This window comes from Hyla sarda, chromosome 1 (genome assembly GCF_029499605.1).
Source record: "Hyla sarda isolate aHylSar1 chromosome 1, aHylSar1.hap1, whole genome shotgun sequence".
NCBI lineage: Eukaryota > Metazoa > Chordata > Amphibia > Anura > Hylidae > Hyla > Hyla sarda.
This window is the reverse complement of record NC_079189.1, coordinates 26,205,609-26,229,664: the sequence shown is the minus strand read 5'-3', so window position 1 is coordinate 26,229,664 and position 24,056 is coordinate 26,205,609. Positions and strand designations below refer to the sequence as shown.

The following is a 24,056-nucleotide window of genomic DNA, read 5'->3' as shown; positions in this document are numbered from 1 at the left end:
TACATTTTGGACATCGTATTCTGAAGCCAAGGGTGCTGGACCATTGCCTCTACTTTTTGGACATCATATTCTGAAACCAAGGGATGTTGGACCATTGGATCTCCTTTCGGGACATCATATTCTAAAGCCAAAGGAGTAAGACCATTGCCTCTACTTTTTGGACATAGTATTGTGAAGCCAAGGGAGTTGTACCATTGCATTTACTTTTTGGACATCATATTCTGAAGCCACGTGAGTTGGACCATTGCATCTACTTTTTGGACAAAGTTAATCTTGGAAGAAGTGGAAAAAAAAAAGTGGATTTATTGATCCATCTGACAGAACCTCAACGTTTCGGCTCTTACTCTTACTAAACACAATAATGTTTAACTATGAAAAGTAAATATATGGCATGTTACGTCTCTTGCTTGCCAAATTTGATATACATATTCTTTCATGGAACTCCATATTTGAAGATGTTTGTGGAATTCCTGCAACTGGTGGGCACCATATTTTATCTTGGTCTGGTTGACATAATTGTTCTTTCAAGGGGTACTCCGGTGAAAAACTATTTTTTTTTTTAAATCAACTGGTGCCAGAAAGTTGAACAGATTTGTAAATTCCTTCTATTAAAACATCTTAATCCTTCCTGTACTTATTAGCTGCTGAATACTACAACGGAAATTCTTTTCTTTTTGAAACACAGAACTGTCTGCTGACATCACGAGCACAGTGCTCTCTGCTGACATCTCTGTCCATTTTAGGAACTGTCCAGAACAGCATATGTTTGCTATGCTTTCTGGCACCAGTTGATTTAAAAAAAATAGTTTTTCACCGGAGTACCCCTTTAATGGTAGTACCCCTTTTTTTAATGAATAGAAATCTTCAAATGTATTGATGTCATTTGTTTTGGAGGAGAGAACCTCATACATCTATGAATTTACAGTTGACCGATTCCTGAGACATCCACATGTTTTGCTATAACTTTCCGAAATAAGCATACAATGTAAACGAGTGGAGCAAGGTTTCCGAAAGTTTGGCTCACCGGGCTTGTTGAACTTTTTAAAAAGTGTTCAGTTTGCGGAGAACAAGTTCACTCTGAACTGGTAGTGACAGGGTTAACTGGTCCTCTTCTTGTGTAGCCCCACCTCTAGCGATGATGTCACATGATGGTATCACTTTCTTCACTGTATACGTTATACAACCATATAGATGGCTGTTTAATGTTTACCACCCCACCTATGGAGTTAACTAGCACTCTACTTAGCTCTAATTAACTCCATTCTTGCTGGGCTGAGCTGTACTTGCAGATGTCAGCTACTAGCAAAACTCAGCCCCGACGTTGTCAGGTTCGTGCCAGCCAAACGTGCCAATGTTCAAAAGTTCGGTAAGCTGGGAACCTCTCAAAATTCAGATGAAATCCCAGTTTTGGGGGTTCAGTGCATTCAACTCTATTAAAGACATGGTAGCAGGGCACATTTTTGAGTTAACTTTCAAAACTCCCTAGCCTAGAAAGATTTTTTTTTAACACCTTTTTGTCATTTAATTTCTAAGACATTCTTCCATTGATACATTTCTTGCGGAATCCATGTAAAAATTCAGCTGTGGAGTCCTATTCTTTTCAATGAGATTCTGCTGCACCGTGCAGACATGTCAATTCTTTCTCCGTAATCTGCTCAGAAATGAATTTCCATCGATGGAGATGGAGAGAGCAAATTTCTGAGCGGTTCTAGAGCTAACATGTTCTGGGTGCTCGCTGTCTGTGGAATGTCTAGCCAGAATTTATCTGGGTGGACATTCTGCCGTGTGAACATACCCTAAGAATGATCAATGTAAAGCATGTGGCATGCTATGTCTATTTTGACCAAAAACTGTCAAACATAATTAGAAGATCTTTGTCAAATTCCCAAAACCGGTGGACTTAAGACTTTCTTTATTAGTTGCTTGACAGTCATACTACATGTCCTACTCCGTGTTCCTAGATTGCCTTTTGCCCCAAAAGCCCAGTGGGCCCTACCTAGGGTTTTCAACATTGACCCTTCAAGTCCAGGTTGGCCAACAGCCAATGTACTACATTGTCCACATTGTACTTTTACTAGTATTTCTTGGGTTGGTGATATGATAGAAAATAACAGAATTGTATGTACAAAACTTTAGTAAAAAATCACATTAAAAAGTAAAACTTTGAAGACCAAAAAAATATATAAAAAAAGGAATTGTACATCACAAAGCCACCTCAGCAGAAGGCACAAAGGGCAGGCTTATTTCACGTTGCCAGCAGGACAAAAGGTCAATCTCCAAAACTGTCTGGAAGAAAATTTCACAAAGTTGCATGAAAAGTCTTTTACTTGCTCATTGAAGTTTTTTTTTTGGGTGGTCGGTATCTAAAGGTTAATGAAATCACAGATCAATCTGCCAGCACTGGTGATTTAGTACAAGGAGTAATGGACTCCATACGTAGGTGGAACAAAGTCAGAATATTGTAAATGCCGCAGACAGGGGATAGACTGTCAGCCTAGTCTCAAAAGCCAAAAGATTGTCTGCATTTTCTGCTTTAACACAGTAAATTCTAGAAGTGAAACATTTTTGGGAAATTCTATACTTCTCTCTCTAGGATATGAAGGACTACAGCTTAACCTCACCTAAAAACTGGAACTGCTGGTTGCATGCAGCTGAAGTAGTTCTTGAAGTCATGGTCTACTATTTTTAGGTAATATTTACCTGGTATTGAACCTGAAATCAATGTCGTGCTTAGACTGCGGCTCGGCGTGTTCTGATTGGCTGCAGGATGTGAGCACAGGCCCAGCAGGAAGTTAGAGAGCTGGTTGTTATTACAGTAAATATCATGATTATACGGTATTGAACAGTCATCCAAATGGAAAAGAAACTAGAACATTACTGGATACTAAAGCCTAGAGATCTACGTGAAGCCACTTGTCCTCACCACCATCTGCCCACAGGTCGTTTGTGGTATTGCAACTCAGTCCCTTTTACTTCAATGGGACTAAGCTGCAATAGCAGATACAACTAAGTAGGTTGGGCCTTCTTTCAAGAAGTACAAAGCTATGACCCAGACTTATAAAAAAAAAAACTCTTAGGCTATGTTCCCGCTGTGTAACAAATACAGGTGTGTTTTTGTACACACAATATTTTGGCCATTTTATTCACAGTAATTGTCAAAAAAAATGCCACATTTTTTTTACAAAGGGTGTACATACACCTTATATAAAGTCATCTGTAAATTGTCCACTTAATCTTTCGCTATGATTAATAGCAGATCTATGTCTGCCAAAACTCTCATCCATCTTGCTGGATTTTTTTTTGGCCAGTTGCAGCTGTATGATATAGTTGGGCAGATTCGGATGTGCACTGTGTGCAAGCTCAATGAGGGGGGGTATTCAAAGCTCGTTGCGGTAAAAAAATTTATTTTCACACCAATTTTGGCATGAAAAATACCTGATAAATATTCAAAACTGTGTACATTGGTTTTCTGCAAGGTTTGCACGGTCCAAGTCAAAACTGCTAAAGTGGGCGTGCCAACATAATTTGAGAATTTACTATATATTTTCAAAGGCTGTGTAGACAATTTACTTGAAAAATATAATGTAAAATTCACACCAGCTCTGAGGTGGTGTAAAACATGATTTTTTTTGATTTTTTTTTGTGTGCTAAATTTTATGTTAAAAGCCTAGACAAACAATATATAGCTGTATATAAGTATTAAAAGCAGTTTAACCCCTTAATTACTCATATAATTTTGCCTTTAAGGACCATTTTATTTTATTTTTTATCGATTGTACTTTTTTATTCTTTTTTGCACCACTCATTCTCAAAGTCCTAAAGCTTTTATTTTGTCACCTAAACACCCATATAAAACTTTTTTTTAACCCCTTAACGACCAAGCCCATTTTGACCTTAAAGGCCAGGCCATTTTTATTTTTGTATTTTCTTTTTTTTTCTGCCTCAGATATCGCTCTCCCCACCTGTATTTTCCTGGGTTTTCAATTATGGCACATAAATTGGCAAAAGTGGTGCAGAATTGTAACTATTTGGCGTAAAAAAAAAGTGCTGCAATTTTTTTTTAACCATATATTCAACCATATATTTAACCATATATTAGGGGTTTTTGAGAATCCCAAGTAAATTAATAATTAACGTAAAAGAAAAAACATGCAGAAAAATACACCAATCTTTGAATAAGCCTGCCAATGTGTTTGTTTAGTTTTTAGTTTAGTCTGGCATTTTTTTGATCTGATCGTTTGTATGAATGATTCCATATGACTTGTTGAGCCACTCATAGTATCAGGTGTAAGGCTAAGGGGGTACTCTGTTGCAGAACATCTTATCCTTTATTCACAGGATAGGAGATAAGTGTCTGATCGTAGGGGGCACAATCACTAGGACCCCCACGATCTCCTGCCTGCAGGAGATAGCGGAACTCCCATCAGTCGGACCTCGCGCGATCAGACACTTATCCCCTATCTTGTGGGTAGAGGATAAAATGTTCTGCAATGGAGTACCCCTTTAACTTTTTAGCATATATACCACGTGTGACATATCCAAAAGTTTTTTCCATAAACATGCATGCTATAAAAAAAAGAAAGTTAAATATTGATATTAAAAATACTTAACAATGTAAAATCAAAAAATATATAACTAAATTAAAATTAAATTAAATTACAGTATAACTTTATAAAAAAAAAAGTAAACTGCAGCATAAAACAAAGAAAATAAGGTTAATTTATAAAATATGTGACAAAATAAAAAATAATAGAAGAAATGAGTAAGAAAAAAATAGTTAATAAAATTAATAATAAAATAAATAAAATAAAATAAAAATATAAAATAAACACAGTGAATGAAATATTAATATAAAAATACATAAACAAATATTAATATAAAAATACATGACATAAACAAAATTAAAAAAAATATTATAAAATAAACAGTTAAAGGGGTACTCCGGTGAAAACCTTTTTTCTTTTAAATCAACTGGTGGCAGAAAGTTAAACATATTTGTAAATTACTTCTATAAAAAAATCTTAATCCTTCCTGTACTTATTAGCTGCTGAATACTACAGAGGAAATTCTTTTCTTTTTGGAATGCTCTCTGATGACATCACGAGCACAGTTCTCTCTGCTGATGTTATTATAATAATAATAACACTTTATTTATTGTTGTCCTTCGTGGGATTTGAACCCAAGTCCCCAGCACTGCAAGGCAGCAATGCTAATCACTGAGCCACCATGCTGCCCTTAGCATACATCTGCTATGCATCTGCTATGCATGGTTGCTAAAATGGACAGAGATGTCAGCAGAGAGCACTGTGCTCGTGATGTCATCAGTGTTCCAAAAAGAAAGGAATTTCCACTGTAGCATTTTGCAGCTAATAACTACTGGAAGGATTAAGATTTTTTAATAGAAGTAATTTACAAATATGTTTAACTTTCTGCCACCAAATAATATATGAAAACATAAAAACAAAAAAATATAATGAATGACATAAAGTAACCCCAAAAAATCCATAAAAAAGTAATTGTTTAAAAAAAATACAATAAATGAATAACTAACATAGAAAATACATTTTAAAAAAAGTAATAAAGATCAAGCTGTAACAGCCTTTAAACTTTAGAAAATGTGAATATTCCAGCAGTAAGGTCAGAGATACTCTAAGCAAACACAAAAATAAAGAGCATTTCAGGAATGGCATGGTGGCCTTTACTAATCTGCAGTGAACTACAGGTACATATGTATTATTCATTCTCAGTGGCGGCGCAGAAGCACAAAATGCCAGCGTTCTAACAGATGGCAGGTGAAGAAATAATTCCAATAAAATATATATATCATTTTCCACAAAAGTCATTGAAAAAGACTGATATTAAGATTTGATCTCATTTTTCTCTTTCGTGTGAGGCAAAAAAAAAAAATTCTGACAACCGGAGATTCTATAAAGTTTTCCAGCTAACAGTGTGTATCCAATGTGATTAACAGGCTCCTAACATCGGCTGGGGCTGCGAAAGAGAAGCAATTTTCCAGTTATATTGAAGCTTTTTCTGAGTATTTATGTTCTCCTTGGTGTTGTTTTTGAGATTGAAGCCTTTATTTGGTGGCAGTATTATATATCCCTAGAAAGTAGAGGGGATCAGCATAGGTAATATGTTATCTAATAAAGGGAAAAAAAAGATTATATTTCTGTTTCCATTTCTTGAAAGTGCCTGTTGGGACCAGAAAATTCCTAATGCTATCCAATATGCAATACACCTAAAGGGGTTATCCAACAAAAGGTGACTTTAGTACCTGCCAGACAGTAATGGACATGCTTAGCAAGGATTTGTGGTTGTGTTGATGTTAAATGGTCATGTTCTGAGTCCCCCATGACACTGCTTGCTCAATTACTTGAACGGGCTATTTCCTGTTTGTGTTCCCTGCCTCCAACTACAATCCTGAAAATCCCTTTGGTCTGGGTGGAAGCTGACTTACCCCTTGCAGCACAGCTAGGCTCCCATCTATTCGTGCTGGGCTTGAAACTGCAATTCCTTTCAGCTCTGTGAAGAATAATCTCCCACCCATTGGTCGCTCCACCCATTGAAGCACAGACAGGCTCCCTTTCCACACCTGATTAGTGATGTAATGTCTCAGGCTGTACTGCAACCTGGGAAAACCTGAGACAACACTCATTTTTATACTGCTAAAAATGAACATCGGGGCAAAGATCACATAAGAATTATGAGACCACCAACAGACACAGGTACAAACACTATATTAAGAACTACACCAACTTTACAGCCTCTGTAGCATAGTCAAATAAAAAAAAAATCTGAAATCCTATAATAAAGTCAAGCCCTTTCCTTATACCCCTTTAGGATGTCATAAAGGGGGGGGGGGTCAACTGCTCAAAACCCACTTTACTTAGCTCATGTGTTGTTGGTCTTGGTCTTAATGGGACAACCCTGGATAATGAAAACATGTAGAATCTGAAATGTATTTTTATTTATTTATTTTCCTGTGCATTCAATTCTCTGCAGGAATCAGTCAACAAGCTGCTGTTGACTGATCTGATTCTTAGGTTTTCGAGTGCCCAGTGGTTTCCAGCTGTGTTGCCCACCCTGGTTAGAAGAGTTCCTCGGCAATAAACTGATTGCATAGCGGCATATTGCTGGGACCTCCATCACTCAGCTTTAACCAATAAGGAGATCAGCAACAAGTGTTCAGTTACCCTGCAGTGACACCACAGGTGAAATGGAGCATTACACATTGCTTATTGAAATCAATGGACTGTGTGTGTACTGCATGAACATGTTGGACCCTCCAGAGGAAGAGATACTGTTGATAGCGGTCTGACTTGTTTACAAAGATGAGAGACAAATGACAGCAATCAAAGTTCTTTTACCCCTTGGCAACATGTGCATACACCAAAACTTTTAAGCGTGTTCTCTGCTGCCACCTCTGTCCATGTCAGGAATGTCCAAAGCAGGAGCAAATTCCCATAGGGAAGGTTTCCTGCTCTGGACAGTTCCTGACAAGGGCAGAGGTGGCAGCAGAGAGCACTGTGGTCAGACTGGAAAGAGCTACACAACTTCCTCTATAGCATACAGCAGCTGATAAGTACTGGAAAGATTAAGATTTTTATATAAAAGTAATTTACAAACCTTTTCTGGCACCAGTTGATTTTAAAACTTTTTTTTCCCCTCTGGAGTACCCCTTTAAAATACCTACAGTGGGTTCATATGCACCACCATGGAAAAAGATGGAAATACAATGAGACATTTTAGGCAGGGTAACATATCAGACAAAAAATCCCAGGACCTCATACAGAACCACACGATGCATTATTTGGTTCCATATTGCAAATATAATGAAACGCCGAATTGCACATGGTCATAGGCATTAAAGGGGTACTCCACCCCTAGATATCGCCACCTCTAGACATCTTATCTCCTAGGGGATAAGATGTCTGATCACGGGGGTCCCTATTGTGGGGTCCTGACAGCTGCAGCACCCCAGACATCCGGTGTATGGAGCTAACTTTGCTTCGTGATGGGTTACTGGTGATGTGAGGCGGAGGCTTGTGATGTCACGACGGTAACGCCCCGCTCGTGACATCCCGGCCATGCCCCCTCAATACAAGTCTATGGGAGGCCGTCACGCCCCCTCCAATGGACTTGCATTGAGGGGGTGTTGCCTTGGCGTCATGAGCGGGGCATGGCTGTGATGTCACAAGCCTCCAGCACTGCAACTGACGGTCTAAACGAATGCTGGGTGAAGCAGGGAGATCGCGGGGGTCCCCAGCGGCAGGACCCCAGCGATCAGACATCTTATCCCTTATCCTTTGGATAGGGGATAAGATGTCTAGGGGCAGAGTACCCCTTGAAGGACTTATTCCCGACTCCCATTCTTCTGCCATGCACGGCTTCTATGTTCACATGTTAAGCTCATGTAATTTCATACAAGTAATGTGAACTTTCACATGGATATGAACAGTGCCCATTATACACAATATATTCAGGAGTACTTAATAAAAGTGCAAATACTCAACATGGCACATCACGCTGTGTAATTACGGAGAGGTAATTGCATATCCCAGCATGCTAGAAGCCGACAACGTAAGCAGCTCTCCTGTACGCATATGAAAGCAAGGTACAATTATCCTCACGATCCCCTGAAAATTACAGACTGACGGAGAGTTTTATTGCATTTATATATTGCAATTATAAATATATATTGGAAAAAAGCAAAACAAAAAACAAAATCCACCTAAGGATGTACTTATCAATGAATTAATGTATAATGTATATAATAGCCTCTATACTGGAGGTGGAGGGAAATGGAGGAGCATGGAGGTGAATAAACACAATCACATTATTAATTGTTTATCTGCTCATATTATGGACAAAAAAGAACAGTTTTTATAATTTTTTTATTTTTCCTTTGAGTGACCTTATAAAAATGCGTTGCACCCTGATCAATAAGCACTGACTTATGTTATTAATCTTGTTGTTGATAACAGAGTGGTAGTACTAGGCCAAAAATGTTATAGGGGGTTGTGCCTTTTAGTTATTTTCTGAAATTTAATAGAAAGCTGGACCCCCTCCTTCCATTGCCTAAAGAGATAGCATTCAGTCAGTACCTGATTACTTCTGGGTCTCGTAAAAAGAAGTCTTTATGGATACCTTTAGAAGGGCCATTGACCTCAGAGGTTCTTATCCACAGAGAAAGGGTCACTCTTGGATTTAAAAAAATACAAAAAACTTATGGTATGTCACAGTATCATTTTTAGGAGTTTTGATTGGTGAGGGTCTATTAATAAGGTCACCAATGATCTCTTAAGGTTGAGCTGAAACTATGGTTGAGGGTTGTGCTGAGACTTGGGAGGAGAGTTGTTTTGAAAGTTGGTGGAGAGATAACTCTTCAAGGTTATGGTTGGAGGAGATTAAAGGAGATCTGCAGCTTTAAGTGTTTGATCGCAGGGGGTCCGACCGCTGGGACCCCCTCCATCTCCTGTACGGGGCACTGGCTTTGTCGCGGCTCTCTCCTCCATCTATCTCTATGGGAGAGGTGGAGATGCAGTGTTCGTTCATCCCTTCTTCTCCCATAGAGCTGAATGGAGGGGGCATGTCTGTCGACCTCAGTGAGGTCGACAACACGAGCACTAGCCGCGCAGAGAAGGGATAAGTTATATACCACTGCAAATCTCCTTTAAGGTTGAGAAATGGTTTAAAAGTTGGTTGATAAGCTTGGTTGAAAGTCACATGGAGAGATTACTGAGACATGGGTTGAGAGTTGGATGGTGATAAAGTTCTCAAAGGTTGGGGTTAGGAATTGGCTTGAAAGTTGAGTGGCGAGAGGGTGTGAATCTGGAATTGAGAGTTTGCTCTCAGAGGCTGGGGTTAAGAGTTCTGAGTTAAGAGTTCATGTAGATGTCTTAGTTTAGAAAGGATAGTTGGTTTGAGAGTTGGAGATTCTGTTAACTGAGGTTACGTCTGAGAATTGGATTAAGTTTAGGGCAGAGAGATACAGTAGCTCTCTGAAGTTGGGGTTGAAAGCAGGAAGGAGTGTCAGTGTCAGGGACCGACCGGGGGACAGGGAGAGTGAGCCCTAAACTGACCCTAAAACCACTCTCCCTGCCTACTTGCCCATCCACCCTAACCAGTGGATTGACAACTCGGTGCAGGTCCCTCCCTGAACTAAAGTGAATAGAACTCTATAAAAGATTAAGTTTAGGGGACACAGATCAGTGAGCAGCACAGGAGACACTATGGATCAGCGGTCATGAACAGAGGACACTATAGATCAGCAGACATGAACAGAGGACTCAGTGGTCATGAACAGAGGATACTCTAGATCAGCGTACATGAACAGAGGACACTATAGATCCGTGGTCATGAACAGAGGATACTATAGATCAGTAGTCATGTACAGAACTCCAAAGATCTGAAATCAAAAACTATATCAACAACAGGCCTCCATTGTTTAAAAATCAAAATTGAACATTGAACGCAAAGTTAACCAAAATGTTAGCATTTCCCATGGTAAGTAAAACATATTTTTAAGTCATCCCTGAGTATGTTTAAATATTCCTTTTATTTTTACTATATTATATTTATAAATTAGGCGATCTTCTAAACATCCTCGTAACCATATATAAACACATTTGTGGATATAAAAGAAAAAAACATACAGCGCCTCGTAGACCCATGAAGTTGTCTTAATGACACATGAAGCATTTAGTGACATTGTTTTTAGATTTTCTTTCTTTTTAATGAAAAAAAAAATTGTGCCTACGCTTCTACACCACAGATCACTTGGAAAATACTGCATAAAACATCTATTCATCTAACTCTTTACTCTCATAATGTGTAAATGCAAAAGTTTTAATTATGATGTGATGTGAAAGTGCAGACTTTTGTATAAACTTCTGCAGTTTCCATCATAAAAAGCCTTCTCTGTGTGCAGTAAACATTTTCACTAGATATCAGTGAGGTCGATATAATTGTATATATGTTGAAGGTATTGTCTTCCTAAGACCACTACTAGAAGAGCATTTAGGTGTCATAGAGGAGGGTCTTGTGAGAACAGTAACTGGTTGAAGTGTTTTTGATTAGTGAATACTGGCTTGATGAACACTGTTTAACTTAGTTACCTAGTGCTTAAAGGGGTACTCTATTGCTAGACATCTTATCCCTTATAAGATGTCTGATCACAGGGATCCGGTCCGTGGAAGGGGCGTGACCTCACGAGGGGTGTGGCGTGACCCCTTGTGATCGTGGCCTCCCAAACTCATGGATAGGGGATAAGATGTCTAGCAATGGAGTACCCCTTTAAGCAATTTATCACATTCTATAGTATACTACGGTGTATTGATCCAGACTGGAGGATCTTTGATGATCTTGCCCATACTTATGGCGTAGCCACAAAAGAGGAATACTCTACAGCAGCTATTGGACTAAAAAAGAACAAATTAAATAGTTAAACATTTTCCTAAAAAATGATTTGGGGTTTATTCTAGCCCAGGCGTTGCTAGTTGTTTTGATAACAACCCTGCTATCGAGGATATGTAAGCTTCGGGCCAATCAGCTTTAGAGACTTGATGCTCACACCTCCCAGTGGTAGGATATTTAAACTGACTTATATTTCTAACCTATGCATGTGATTGACGTTTGCCCTGTGACCTGACTTTTTACCTGTGCCCTAATCATTTTCCTGTCTACTGATTTTGTACTGTGCAGCTGTCTAGCTTTGACCCATTGCCTGTCTTGATTTTGTTATGCCTCTGATTTTGCACATCACTGCCTTCTTGATTCTGACCTCTAACGTGTTTCCTTATACTCTTTGCTGACTTTGTACCGTATTTGCCTATGTGTTATTGGCCTGGACGGTTTGACGGCTCTTGACAACCTGTATCACGTTGACTGTCCAAACTCTAGAATTTGTTACTTTTTGAGCTCAGATTTCCTGAAATATCTGAATGTTAAAAATTGTAAACTTCATCCATTATATATTACAGTAAATGTATTAAGAAAAAATAAAACCTTTTGGAATTTCTTAGTTTCTGATTTTGTACTGTACCATTGTCTAGATTAAACCTATTGCCTGTACTAATTTTGTTTTGCTTCTGATTTTGTACTCCACTGCCCTTTTGATTCTGACCTCTGACTTTGCTCCTTATACTCTTTGCTGACCTTGTACTGTATTTACCCATGTGTTATCGGCCTGGACTGTTTAACGCTTTCTGAAGCCCCTGCACTAATTTGATTTAGGGACCATCACCCAGTTGAGGGCTGCCATTTAGAGCAGAACATCTAAGTAGGTAGGTAGGGACACTGGTTTGGGCTAGATCCAGGCCTGCACTGCTGGCTACCAAGACCTGACACCTTGGCCCTAACCTGTATCCAGTTGACTGTCCAAACTCTAGAATTTGTTACTTTTTCAGCTCACACTTCCTGAAATTTCTGAATGATAAAAACTGCAAACTTCATCCATTATATATTTCAGTGAATTTATTAAGAAGAGAATGAAACCTTTTGGCATTTCTTAGTTGCCCAGGTATCGTGTTCTCACACTGCTCCCCATTTAGTTCTGTCTTGCAGTATTTTAAAGACTTTCTCAATTGGAAGCTGCAGGTTGTTCTGCCTGTGGTGCATCAATTTAACCCACAGACGGTGAGCTTCAGGAGGTGTCGGCAATGCTAACTAGAACGGGGTCTTGGCGCTCAGTACCTCATGTTTAGTTAAGTCTGAATATTGCTTAGCTTCTGCCTAAGCCGGGAAAAAAAATAGCTTTTTTTTACCCAAAGCACGGCAAAATTAATTTATATGTAAACTAGAATAAATATCCAAGCTGTAAGTAAGAAACATATTGACAAAGTGTGCAATTTCCCGCTGAGAGTCGTTCTCATAAGTTCCTAATCACACTTTGGCAATTTCTGATGAGCTATAAAACAGGAAAAAAAATATCTAGTGTATTATTCAACAGAATAGCCCAGAGTCTCTAAACTATTTACCAAATGGTGAGATGGTTGTATATTATCACTCCGCGCACTGCCAGCGATCTGCAAAGGAGCTTGACATTGCCAGATATCGGTCCTGACTTTGAAGCTGCTGCTGGAAATTTTATTTCATTTTAATTTATTAATATTTTCTATTTACTTTTTTTATAATATTTGTTTTTATCTTTAAGTGGATTTTTGCCCATATGTTAGGGTTTATTACTCTGTAAAAAGGAAAATTCTACTTCTATAAGTTACACCATTTAAGTTTATAATTATATATAACATTTGATTCCGTTATTACTGTTTTCAATGTCAAGTTACACCTTGGTATTGATATTTTAGAATGTATTTTAGCCACAAATATAACATGTGACTGTATTCTTTACTGTAAGAGCATATTTATGACATATACTTCTATACCAATGACAGCCTTGGCATATACTATATACTTTCTTTACTGTAGAAGCTTTAAAGGGGTACTCTGGTGGAAAACTTTTTTTTTTTTTTAATGAACTGGTGCCAGAAAGTTAAACAGATTTGTGAATTACTTCTATTAAAAAATCTTAATCCTTTTAGTACTTTTTAGCAGCTGTATGCTACAGAGCAAATTCTTTACTTTTTGAATTTCTTTTTTGTGTTGTCCACAGTGCTCTCTGCTGACACCTCTGTCCGTGTCAGGAACTGTCCAGAGCAGCATAGGTTTGTTATGGGGATTTTCCCCTGCTCTGGACAATTCCTGTTACGGGCATCAGGTGTCAGCAGAGAGCACTGTGGACAACACAAAAAAGAAATTCAAAAAGTAAAGAATTTCCTCTGTAGCAAACAGCTGCTAAAAAGTACTGAAAGGATTAAGATTTTTTAATAGAAGTAATTTACAAATCTGTTTAACCTTCTGGCACCAGTTCATTTAAAAAAAAAAGTTTTTCACCGTAGTACCCCTTTAAACCTATAACATTTATTTAAATGAAGAAACTAAGGAATTTTTCACTCTATCAGCTGATAGACTGATGTAAACATTTATAAAACCTGGTGAACCTAAGGGGAAGGAATCTTTTCTGTAAGAGTTATAGACCTATACTCATGTACTTTCATAAAACCTAGCTAAAGGATTCTTCACTGAAAGAGCTATAGACTTATTACATTTTTTCCAGAAAACTTTGCAAAATGAATCTGTACTGTAAAAGCTATAGGCATATTGTTTCATATATTTTCATTAAACCTGATGAAATGATTCTTTACTGTTAGAGCTATAGACATACTACTATATATATACATATATATATATGTTTACAAAACCTCGTTAAAGGACTCTGTAAGAGCTATAGGCCTATTTTCACATATAGTATCATGAAACCTGATTTATAGGATTCTTTAGCATAAAACTTTGCACCTATCATTACATCATTCCATGAAACCTAGCTAAAGGATTCTTTACTCTAAGAGCTAAAGAGTAATCGTCACAAATACTATCATGAAACTTGATTTAAAGGATTCTTTAGTGTAAGAGCTTTGTACTTATTGTTACATCCTTCCATAAAACCTAGCTAAAGCATTCTTTACTGTTAGAGCTATAGACATATCTGTCCATAAAACCTAGCTAAAGCATTCTTTACTGTTAGAGCTATAGACATATCTGTCCATAAAACCTAGCTAAAGCATTCTTTACTGTTAGAGCTATAGACATATCTGTCCATAAAACCTAGCTAAAGCATTCTTTACTGTTAGAGCTATAGACATATCTGTCTATAAAACCTAGCTAAAGCATTCTTTACTGTTAGAGCTATAGACATATCTGTCCATAAAACCTAGCTAAAGCATTCTTTACTGTTAGAGCTATAGACATATCTGTCCATAAAACCTAGCTAAAGCATTCTTTACTGTTAGAGCTATAGACATATCTGTCTATAAAACCTAGCTAAAGCATTCTTTACTGTTAGAGCTATAGACATATCTGTCCATAAAACCTAGCTAAAGCATTCTTTACTATAAGAGCTATAGACTGATCTTCACATATACTATCAGGAAATCTGACATAGAGAATTCTTTAGTGTAAGAGCTTTGTAATTCTTTTTCACATCCTTCAATAAAACCTAGCTAAAGAATTCTTTACTGTTACTACTATTGCCTTATCACCTCAATTACTATCATAAAATCTGAATGAAAGATTCTTTATAAGAGCAACAGACCTATCACCTCATATACTAAAGTATTAAAGGATTCTTTACTGTAAGAGTTATAGACATGCAGCAGGAAACTTCCATAAAAATTGGATTTAATTCTTAATTACACATATTTTCATAGAAATTTCAGTGTCCTAGAAAAATAAATGTAGTTTTAGAATATTTACACTAAAACTGTGTAGACCTTCAGTAACTACTCTTTGGTGGCCCAATGCTATTCCCTCTAGCTGTTAGCGACTAACCTGAAAAAGCTGTCATAGAGACTAATGGGACTGTAAGCCAAGGGAGTTCAGCCATCAGAAGTGCCCCAGGGGTCCATTTAACCTGCCACACAGTTGGAGGTCCAGTACATAAACTTATACTATTCTATTTTGACTTGTATATGTGACATGTCATTTGTAGCCTAAAAGAAGCTATCACTTTAGTCATTCTCCTCACTTTAGTCATTCAGTGGCATGTGTTCCTATATAACCCCAGCACGTTACATGAACATTGGAAATGAAGTCTTGGGAATGACTCATTTTGTGTGTCTCCAATTTTAGACGTAATGCCGCCCATAATTTCCCATGTGTGCTATATGGTGATTATATTGCTTGGATAGGTCTCTACAGCTTAATACAGGAATCCCAATGAGATACATTAGATTCCAATGCAACAAGCCTTGTTTACTGTGCAAACACAATTAATAATTGCTCTGTACTATACGGTGGATGGGCGAATCCCCATTGTAGATCAGAACGCCTTCACAGTGCAGAGCTTTGTCTTCTGACAATGGTGAATTGCTCTTCTAGTCTATGAGTAGAAGGGAAGCGTAAGGATTGCTACCTGTTAGGGTGTGAAGTGAAGAACTATGGATCAGTCAGTGGTTTGTGAGATGCAGATATTTCAGCTAAAGTGCATGGTTTGCTAATGGGTGGGGAGGAGGCTGGAGAATAAATCATGAGAAGATAAAGTGTAAGTGGGATGAAAAGTTCCTTGAGTTGGATGAGTTGGCTGAATTTGGCTTGAAGTGGTTGACCAGATTATCCAGGAGGCTCCCTTACCAAACGTTCACCAGCCATTATCAATGTGCTTTTATACCTAGGTGAAGCATCTGGAACCTACAGGGAAAACATAACACAAGATAATGCCCCAAAAACATTGAACATGGAAAGTAATTCCATAGGATCCTCATAGGTCTTGTGACCCCAGTCTGCCATCTGAAACAATAGACATGGGGTTCATGGACAGGGGTTGTTCTAAGTTTGACAACCTTTTAAAAATATATTTTTTTGGTTTTTTAATTTCCGATGCTCAAATGTCCTCCACTGGCCATCTATCCCTTTAAACTCAAAGTAAAAAAAAGTCACAAAGAGACAGGGTGTTTACTAACTTTTTAAAGGGTATTTCTATGGGATATTCAGAGATCTTGTGACCACAGTCGATCCAGGATAAATTTGAATTGTTCTGAATATCTATGTATTATAGTACCTTCTAATGGCATAGAAAAATATAGGGCATTTTATGTTGAACAGCAAGCTTTTGAGACAGCAAGTCTAGAACGAGCTGGGAGAAGTTTGTGCTTAATGCGTTCTCTTCCAGCTCTGTGTTACGGGATCAAGGTGGTTTTGCTCACATAGACACAGAACGGGGAGAGAAGTGCACATCTCTCCCCACTTGTTTTAGTGATCGGTCAGGGTCTGAATGTAGAACGAGCAGGGAAAAGTGCAAGCTTAACCCCTTAAAGGGGTACTCTGGTGCTTACACATCTCATCCCCTATCCAAAGGATTGGGGATAAGATGCCATTATCGCGGGAGTCCCGCAGCTGGGGACCTCCGGGATTATGCACGCGGCACCCTGTTTGTAATCAGTCCCCGGAGCGTGTTCACTTCAGGTCTGATTACGGTCGACTGCATGGCTGTCTGATCAGGCATCTTAACCCCTATCCTTTGGATAAGGGATGAGATGTGTAAGCACCGGAGTACCCCTTTAAGGACCAGGCCCATTTTGGCCTTAAGGGCAAGGCCAATTTTTTTTTTGCATTTTCGGTTTTCCTCCTCACCTTCTAAAAATCATAACTCTTATATATTTCCATCCACAGACCCATATGAGGGCTTGTTTTTTGTGTCACCAATTTTACTTTGTAATGACATCACTCATTTTACCATGAAATTATTTAAGTGGGAAAATTTCAAAGAAAACCGCAACTTAGCTAATTTTGGAAGGTTTTGTTTTCACGCTGTAAACTTAACGGTAAAAATTACATGTTTTCTTTATTCTACGGGTCAATATGATTAAAATGATACCCATATTTAAAAAAAAATCTCAAACTATTTTAACAAATTTAGTTAGTTTGCAATTTCCCTATTTTGACCACCTATAACTTTCTCATTTTTCCCTATATGGGGTGGTATGAGGGCTAATTCTTTGCACCGTGATTTGTAGTTTTTATTGGTACCACTTTAAAAAAAAATTTGGGAATAAAATGTGACATAAAAGCAACAATTTTGTACTTTTTTTTTTTTTTTACGTTTATGCCGTTCACCATACAGGATAATGAACAATATATTTTGATAGTTTAGACTTTTACGCACGTGGCGATACCAAATATGTGTATTAATAATTTTTTTGACGCTTTTTGGAGGGTAAAATGGGAAAAACTGATGATTAAAATTTTTAACTATTGTTTTTACATTTTAATAGTCCCCATAGGGGACTATCTATAGCAATCACTTGATTGCTAATACTGTTCAGTGCTATGCATAGGGCATAGCACTGATCAGTGTTATCTGCTATCTTCTGCTCTGGTCTGCTTGATCTCAGACCAGAGCAGAAGACCCCCAGGAGTTGGCCGGAGGCAGGTGAGGGGACCTCCGGCCGCCATTCTGGATGAATCACGGCATCTGTATTGATCACGGCATCTGAGAGGTTAATGGTGGACATCCGCAAGATCGCGGATGTCCGCCATTACCGACGGGTCCCTGGCTGCTGATAGCAGCTGGAACCTGCCGCGCATGATGCGAGCACTGGTCCGGTGCTCGCGGTCATGGTGGAGTGTGAATGTACGTCATGGTGCGTTAAGTACCACCACACCATGATGTACATTTACGTCCATTGTCGGTACTCTGGCCCTAAGACATCTTATCCCCTATTCAAAGGATAGGGGATAAGATGTCTGACCACCCGCGGGACCCCCGCAATCTCTCATGCAGCACCCACCTGTGCGGGCGTCACGACCCCACCCATAGACTTGCATTGAGCGGGCGGAGGAATGACATCACAAGGGGGCGGAGTTGTGGCGTCACGATACTCCAGCCCCGTAGTTATGAGGCTTCAGACTCGGAGCCTCCAGCGCTGGTGTGCAGCTCACACAGGTGGGTGGTGCATGAGAGATTGCAGGGGTCCACAGCGGCAGGACCCCCGCGATCAGACATCTTATCCCCTATCCTTTGGATAGGGGATAAGATGTCTTAGGGCCGTAGTACTCCTTTAACACGTTCTCTTCCGTCACGTGATCAACACGGTCTCACAATTAAGTCAATGGGACTGTCTCACAGACACAGAACGAGGAGAGATGCTCTCGCTTGTTCTAGTGATTGGTCGGGTGTAAACACTCTGACTACCAAACCCGTCCTTATGATATGTCTAAGGTTTTTGTAACAGCACTTTCAAGTACACATTTTATGTGTTTGGCGTTGGGAAGTGATTCAGATGCAGGGGTCAAGTCCTAGAAAAAAAAGTAAGGGAACTCATCTAAGATTTCCACTCAAGGGCTGGTCCTGCAGGGCTCCTGCTATTGGGAATGGTGTTCCTGCTGGAAAAAAAAGTGCAGGAACTCAGTTCCCATTCGTTCCTGCAAGACTTGAGCCCTGTTCAGATGTAATAAGTATTTGCACCTATCATCCGTGAGTCTTTCGTGACATCTGCCTGACCATCAGCTGTCAAAACTGGTCAGACATGTTTGGACGTTTGTCTCTGCACATGTTGGGGGAGATTTATCAAAACCTGTGCAGAGGAAAAGTTGCCCAGTTCCCATAGCAACCAATCAGATTCCTTCTTTCATTTTTAACAAGGCCTCTGCAAAATGAAAGAAGTGATCTGATTGGTTACTATGGGCAACTGGACAACTTTTCTTTTGCACAAGTTTTGATAAATCTCCCTCGATTAGCTGCTACCTGCAATGTCTATATGTGAAGGTCTACTGGGCCGGATGCTAAACCTGGCCTTGGATTCATGTAATGAAGGAAGGAGAACAGAGCCGAATAATATATACACATATATATATATATATATATATATATATATATATATATATAAAGCAGTAAAGAATATGTCTCTGAATATGTCTCTGTTTACCAAGTTCCTATCTGTATATACCCCATCTATAAAGATAAACACCAAAATGGCATTCAACTACATATTCTGTTATTGAGAGCCTTTAAAGGGGTACTCCGGCGCTAAGACATCTTATCCCCTATCCAAAGGGGATAAGATGCCTTATCGCGGGGGTCCCGCCACTGGGGAACCCCGTGATCTTGCATGCAGCACCCTATTAGAATCAGCCCCCGGAGCATACTGGCGATCACGGGGACGGAGCATAGTGACGTCACGGCTCCGCCCCATGTGACGTCATGCTCCGCCCCCTCAATGCAAGCCTAAGGAGGGGGCGTGACAGGTCTGCTTTTTACCTGAAACAGCACCAGTCTGGTCTATAAAGTTTAACCAAATTAAGGAAAATGCCGAAATACCATACACAACCTACAGGTGAAAGGCGTTCGGTGTTTTGGTGAGGGACAAAGCCACTAAGCAAAGGTGGCCATCCACCTTCAATAGCTGTTGGCTGAATGTTCAGCTGACAGATATGCCTCCTCATTTCCCCGTACAAATTAATATTCAGTGTGGCCAAACAATCATGTAATCTCATTGGAGAAAGAATGGATTAGCCGCTGCCAGACAGCTCTGAAGGTGGCCTCTCTCTGAGAACAAAAGGATCGGTTAGTTGAAATCCAACAGGCTGACTATTCTGTTGCTGGTAGAAAGTAGATAGATCCCTATACACTTTAGACCTGGTATAGGGGACCTTAAAGGGGAAAAAAAAAAAAATTCTAATCAACTGGTGCCAGATAGTTAATCAGATTTGTAAATGACTTCTATTAAAAAATCTTTAATCCTTCCAGTACTTATCAGCTGCTGTATATTACAGAAGAAGTTGAGTTGTTCTTTTCTGTCTGACCTCAGTGCTCTCTTTCCGTGTCAGGAACTGTTGGCTGCAGGAGCAAATCCCCTCAGAAAACTTCTCCTGCGCCGGACAGTTCCTGACATGGACAGAGGTGTCAGCAGAGAGCACTGTGGTCAGACAGATAAGTACTGGAAGGATTGAGATTTTTTAATAGAAGAAATTTACAAATCTGTTTAACTTTCTGGCACCAGTTGATTTGATTTTTTTTTCCCCACTGGAGTAGCCCTTTAAGGATTGCTCCTGTTGCGGTGGGTTTGGCCCAGCCATGTTTTACATGGTTACTCATTCATGTGGATCTGCATGATGCAATACTGCTTTTTCTCTCACCTAAAAAATGTGGATCCTCTAAGATGCAATTGGTTTTGGTGTTTGCTAGACAAGGGTGTAGAGTCTAAAGAATCCTGATTCCCCCCATACTTCACCCTGCAAAGAGGTATAGAGGGAGATTTATTAAAACCTGTCCAGAGAAAAAGTTGCTGAGTTGCCCATAGCAACCAATCAGATCGCTACTTTCATTTTCAAAAAGGCCTGTGAAGAATGAAAGAAGCGATCTGATTGGTTGCCATGGGCAACTCAGCAACTTTTCCTCTGGACAGGTTTTGATAAATCTCCCCCATAGACTTTTCAGGTCAGGTTCCCACGTCACAGCTCTCAGAATATTCCTCAACTGGTGGCAGGATGGTTGATAGGTATGGATAACTTTAGCATAGTCGAAAGTGGAGCCAAGGGCCATCGTCGGGAAAGTGGTCCGAATGCTACAAGTCAGAGCATGAGGTGGAGATATAGTCAAAGGACAGGTAACAGGTCGAAACCAGGACAAGGACAGCAGGTACCAAGTGACAATTCCGAGGGACAAGACAGAACAGAATCCAGTAATGAAGCTAAGATCAGTGTCAATAGCAACTAGGAACAAGAGAGGATTGAATGGCGATATCCCTTTAAGTAGGCTGCTAGGTCTGATATTGGCTTTGATAGCTGGTCTCCGTGGATACCCGAATGACAGTCACTGACAAAGACCAGAGAAAGGAGTTAGGCTGCCTTGTTATCAAGGCAACCTGACACAGCCAACAGCTTCCTTTAGAGTTGTTGCCGCAGGTGGGAAAGCAACTCCCAAGGTGAGTAACATTTGGCCCAACTATGCACATCCCCCCGAACTAACATCACTGGAGTTTCCTGGGGGAAAACTAAAAGCAATGGGAGGGTTTCAGTTTTATAAAGCCCTAGACTGCTAAAGCAGTGGTCTTAAACTGTGGCCAGGGCCGACTCCGCCTATAGGCAAAATAGGCAGCCACCTAGAGCGTACGCTTGATGGGGGCACCGCTCTGCCTGCAGCAATAAAGTAAGCCAGCATCCGAAGCACCCACCCATCCAACTAAACCCTGCCACCCCAGTAGTAAGGTGATTAGATGAGAAAGGGGTTTGTTACAGTGTGTCACCCCAGTAGTAAGGAGATTACACAAGAAAGGAGTTTGTTACAGTGTGTCACCCCAGTAGTAAGGAGATTACACGAGAAGGGAGTTTGTTAAAGTGTTTCACCCCAGTAGCAAGGTAATTATATGGGGAGGAGGTTTTTACAGTGTGTCACCCCAGGTGTAAGGTGGGGCATGTCATAGGGCGGGTCCAATGGGCGGGGTCAAAGGGCGGCAAAATAAGCTTTCGCCTAGGGTGGCAAAAATCCTTGTACCAGGCCTCACTGTGGTCCTCCAGATGTTGCAAAACTTCAACTCCCAGCATGCCCGGACAGCCGTTGGCTGTCCGGGCATACTGGGAGTTGAAGTTTTGCGATATCTGGAAGGCTACAGTTTTAGACCACTGCCCTAAAGGGACCCAGAAGACCCTTCTAATTCCTTAGGGAACCATATAAATGATAATATATAGCCCAAAAGCTAAGGCTGGACCCCAACCATCATTGGTTACTTTTGGATAGCTGAGTTGTTGTTGGTTCCGTATGATCGACATGGAACTGCACAGTTTGGTTACGCTCATCGCACTATATCCATTATATTATTTCAGATACACAAAACACTCTCACAAGCTGATAATGTTGAACTAAATGTTGAAGTTGAGCTTTGCTCTCGGTACATTAGAGACCCCCACTCACCCTTTGATGCCTTTATCTTGCAACCAGATACAAAGAAACAAAAGTTGCTTATTTCAACAATTCTCGGTGAGACACTTTTCCTTACGTGACTGCCTGGGGTTGTGTATTTCTTAGTGGATTTCTCCGCTTTCGACACCTTTTTGATGTGGGGGGAATAAAAAAAAAAAATTATAATAAAAGCCATACAGACAGAAGGCAGTTATTATTATCAATTGGTAACATGATAGAAATGACATAAGAGGCTTTAAAGTCCACATAAAAGGCTGAGGACTGAAACGGGCACAATTGGATCGTGCGGCTCTTAAAAGCTAGTAACCATATAATCATGACGCTCACTGAGCTTTTCACTAAACTCTACATCCTACCGTCTCGGAATATGGAGATGGCGTTTTTTCTCCATAACCTCGGGGACAGAGCGCTCCCGCTCCCTTCTCTTCACGCAGCTTATTTGCATAGGTTACATCAAATCAAACACATTCTAACTAAAAAGCCCTTGAACTTTAGAAGAGTGTATGGTGAATATGAGGCCGCATACTGAAGTCGATCCCGCAAGGGAACATTCATTGACAGCTTCCAATGTACGTGGCCTTCAATATTCAATTTCAAACACCGGCTCGGTAAATTGAATGCGTCTATTTCGAAGGTATTCGACCCTCCAATTCCCTCACTGCCTCCTGTTCTATCAAACCCACATGTTTGGAGGATTTGCCCTCTAACTTGTGCCTTCGTATGTCTGATTCCGCTGACGTCTTCACATCCTCCTTGTTAGGAGACACCTAACTAACAAGGTGTAATTTCTGAGGCAAAGGCTAAGTTCACGAGATCAAAAATTTTGGTGCTTTTACGTCTAGAACGGGTGAAGTTCATCACATGTGGTTTGCAGCGTGGTCCTTGACCATACCAAACTATATGCCGATTGAGCCTTGGAAGGAAATTTCTTCTTAAAGGAAAACTGTCAGCCTGTTCACCCACACTAAACCCAATATACCGAGTTGTAGTGTGGGTGAACAGGAGTCCAATGAGGGGTCACTTACTTAAATATGTCCTTTGGGTCCTGAGACATGTCCCCCAGAAATCGTCTACTGAATTCAGTGAATTCCTTGTTTGTGACTCCATATCTGTAACGCCGAGCGCTCCGGGTCCCGTATCCATCCCGGAGCACTCGCGGCGTCTGGTCTCCTGCAGCGCCCTGGTCTCTCACTCTGACCGGGAGCGCTGCTACAGTGCTGCCGAGGGGGATGTGATCCGCATGGCGGCACTAGTCCGCTTGCAGATCGCATCCCGTTCTGATTACCGGCCCCGTCTTCTGTCTCAGCCCCGGCGCGTGCGGTTCCCCTCTCTAGGGCGCGCGCGCGCCGTGTCTCTCAGATTTAAAGGGCCAGTGCACCATTAATTGGTGTCTGACCCAATCTGTTCCTAATCAGTCCTAATTACTGTGTATACTAGTTAAACTCACTCCCCCTTCCTGTCCCTGCCGGATCTTGTTGCCTAGTGCCTTGTGAAAGGGTTTAGTGTGTGACATAACCTGTGTATCCAGACCTACTGCTGTTGCCCCTGACTACGTACCATTGCCGCCTGTCCTGACCTT

General features: G+C 40.2%; 1 protein-coding gene and 1 long non-coding RNA gene across 2 annotated transcripts in view; one reads left to right on the top strand and one right to left on the bottom strand.

Moving 5' to 3' along the window:
• The window catches only part of GFRA4 (GDNF family receptor alpha 4), a 435,063-nt gene that overhangs the window by 214,622 nt on the left and 196,385 nt on the right, over positions 1-24,056 (top strand). The window lies entirely within an intron of this gene.
• Positions 5,529-22,600, bottom strand: LOC130325697 (uncharacterized). Its single transcript, XR_008870509.1, has 3 exons — positions 22,469-22,600; positions 7,630-7,692; positions 5,529-6,143 (listed from the first exon to the last, which is right to left on the bottom strand). It is a non-coding gene; the product is annotated as an uncharacterized LOC130325697 (long non-coding RNA).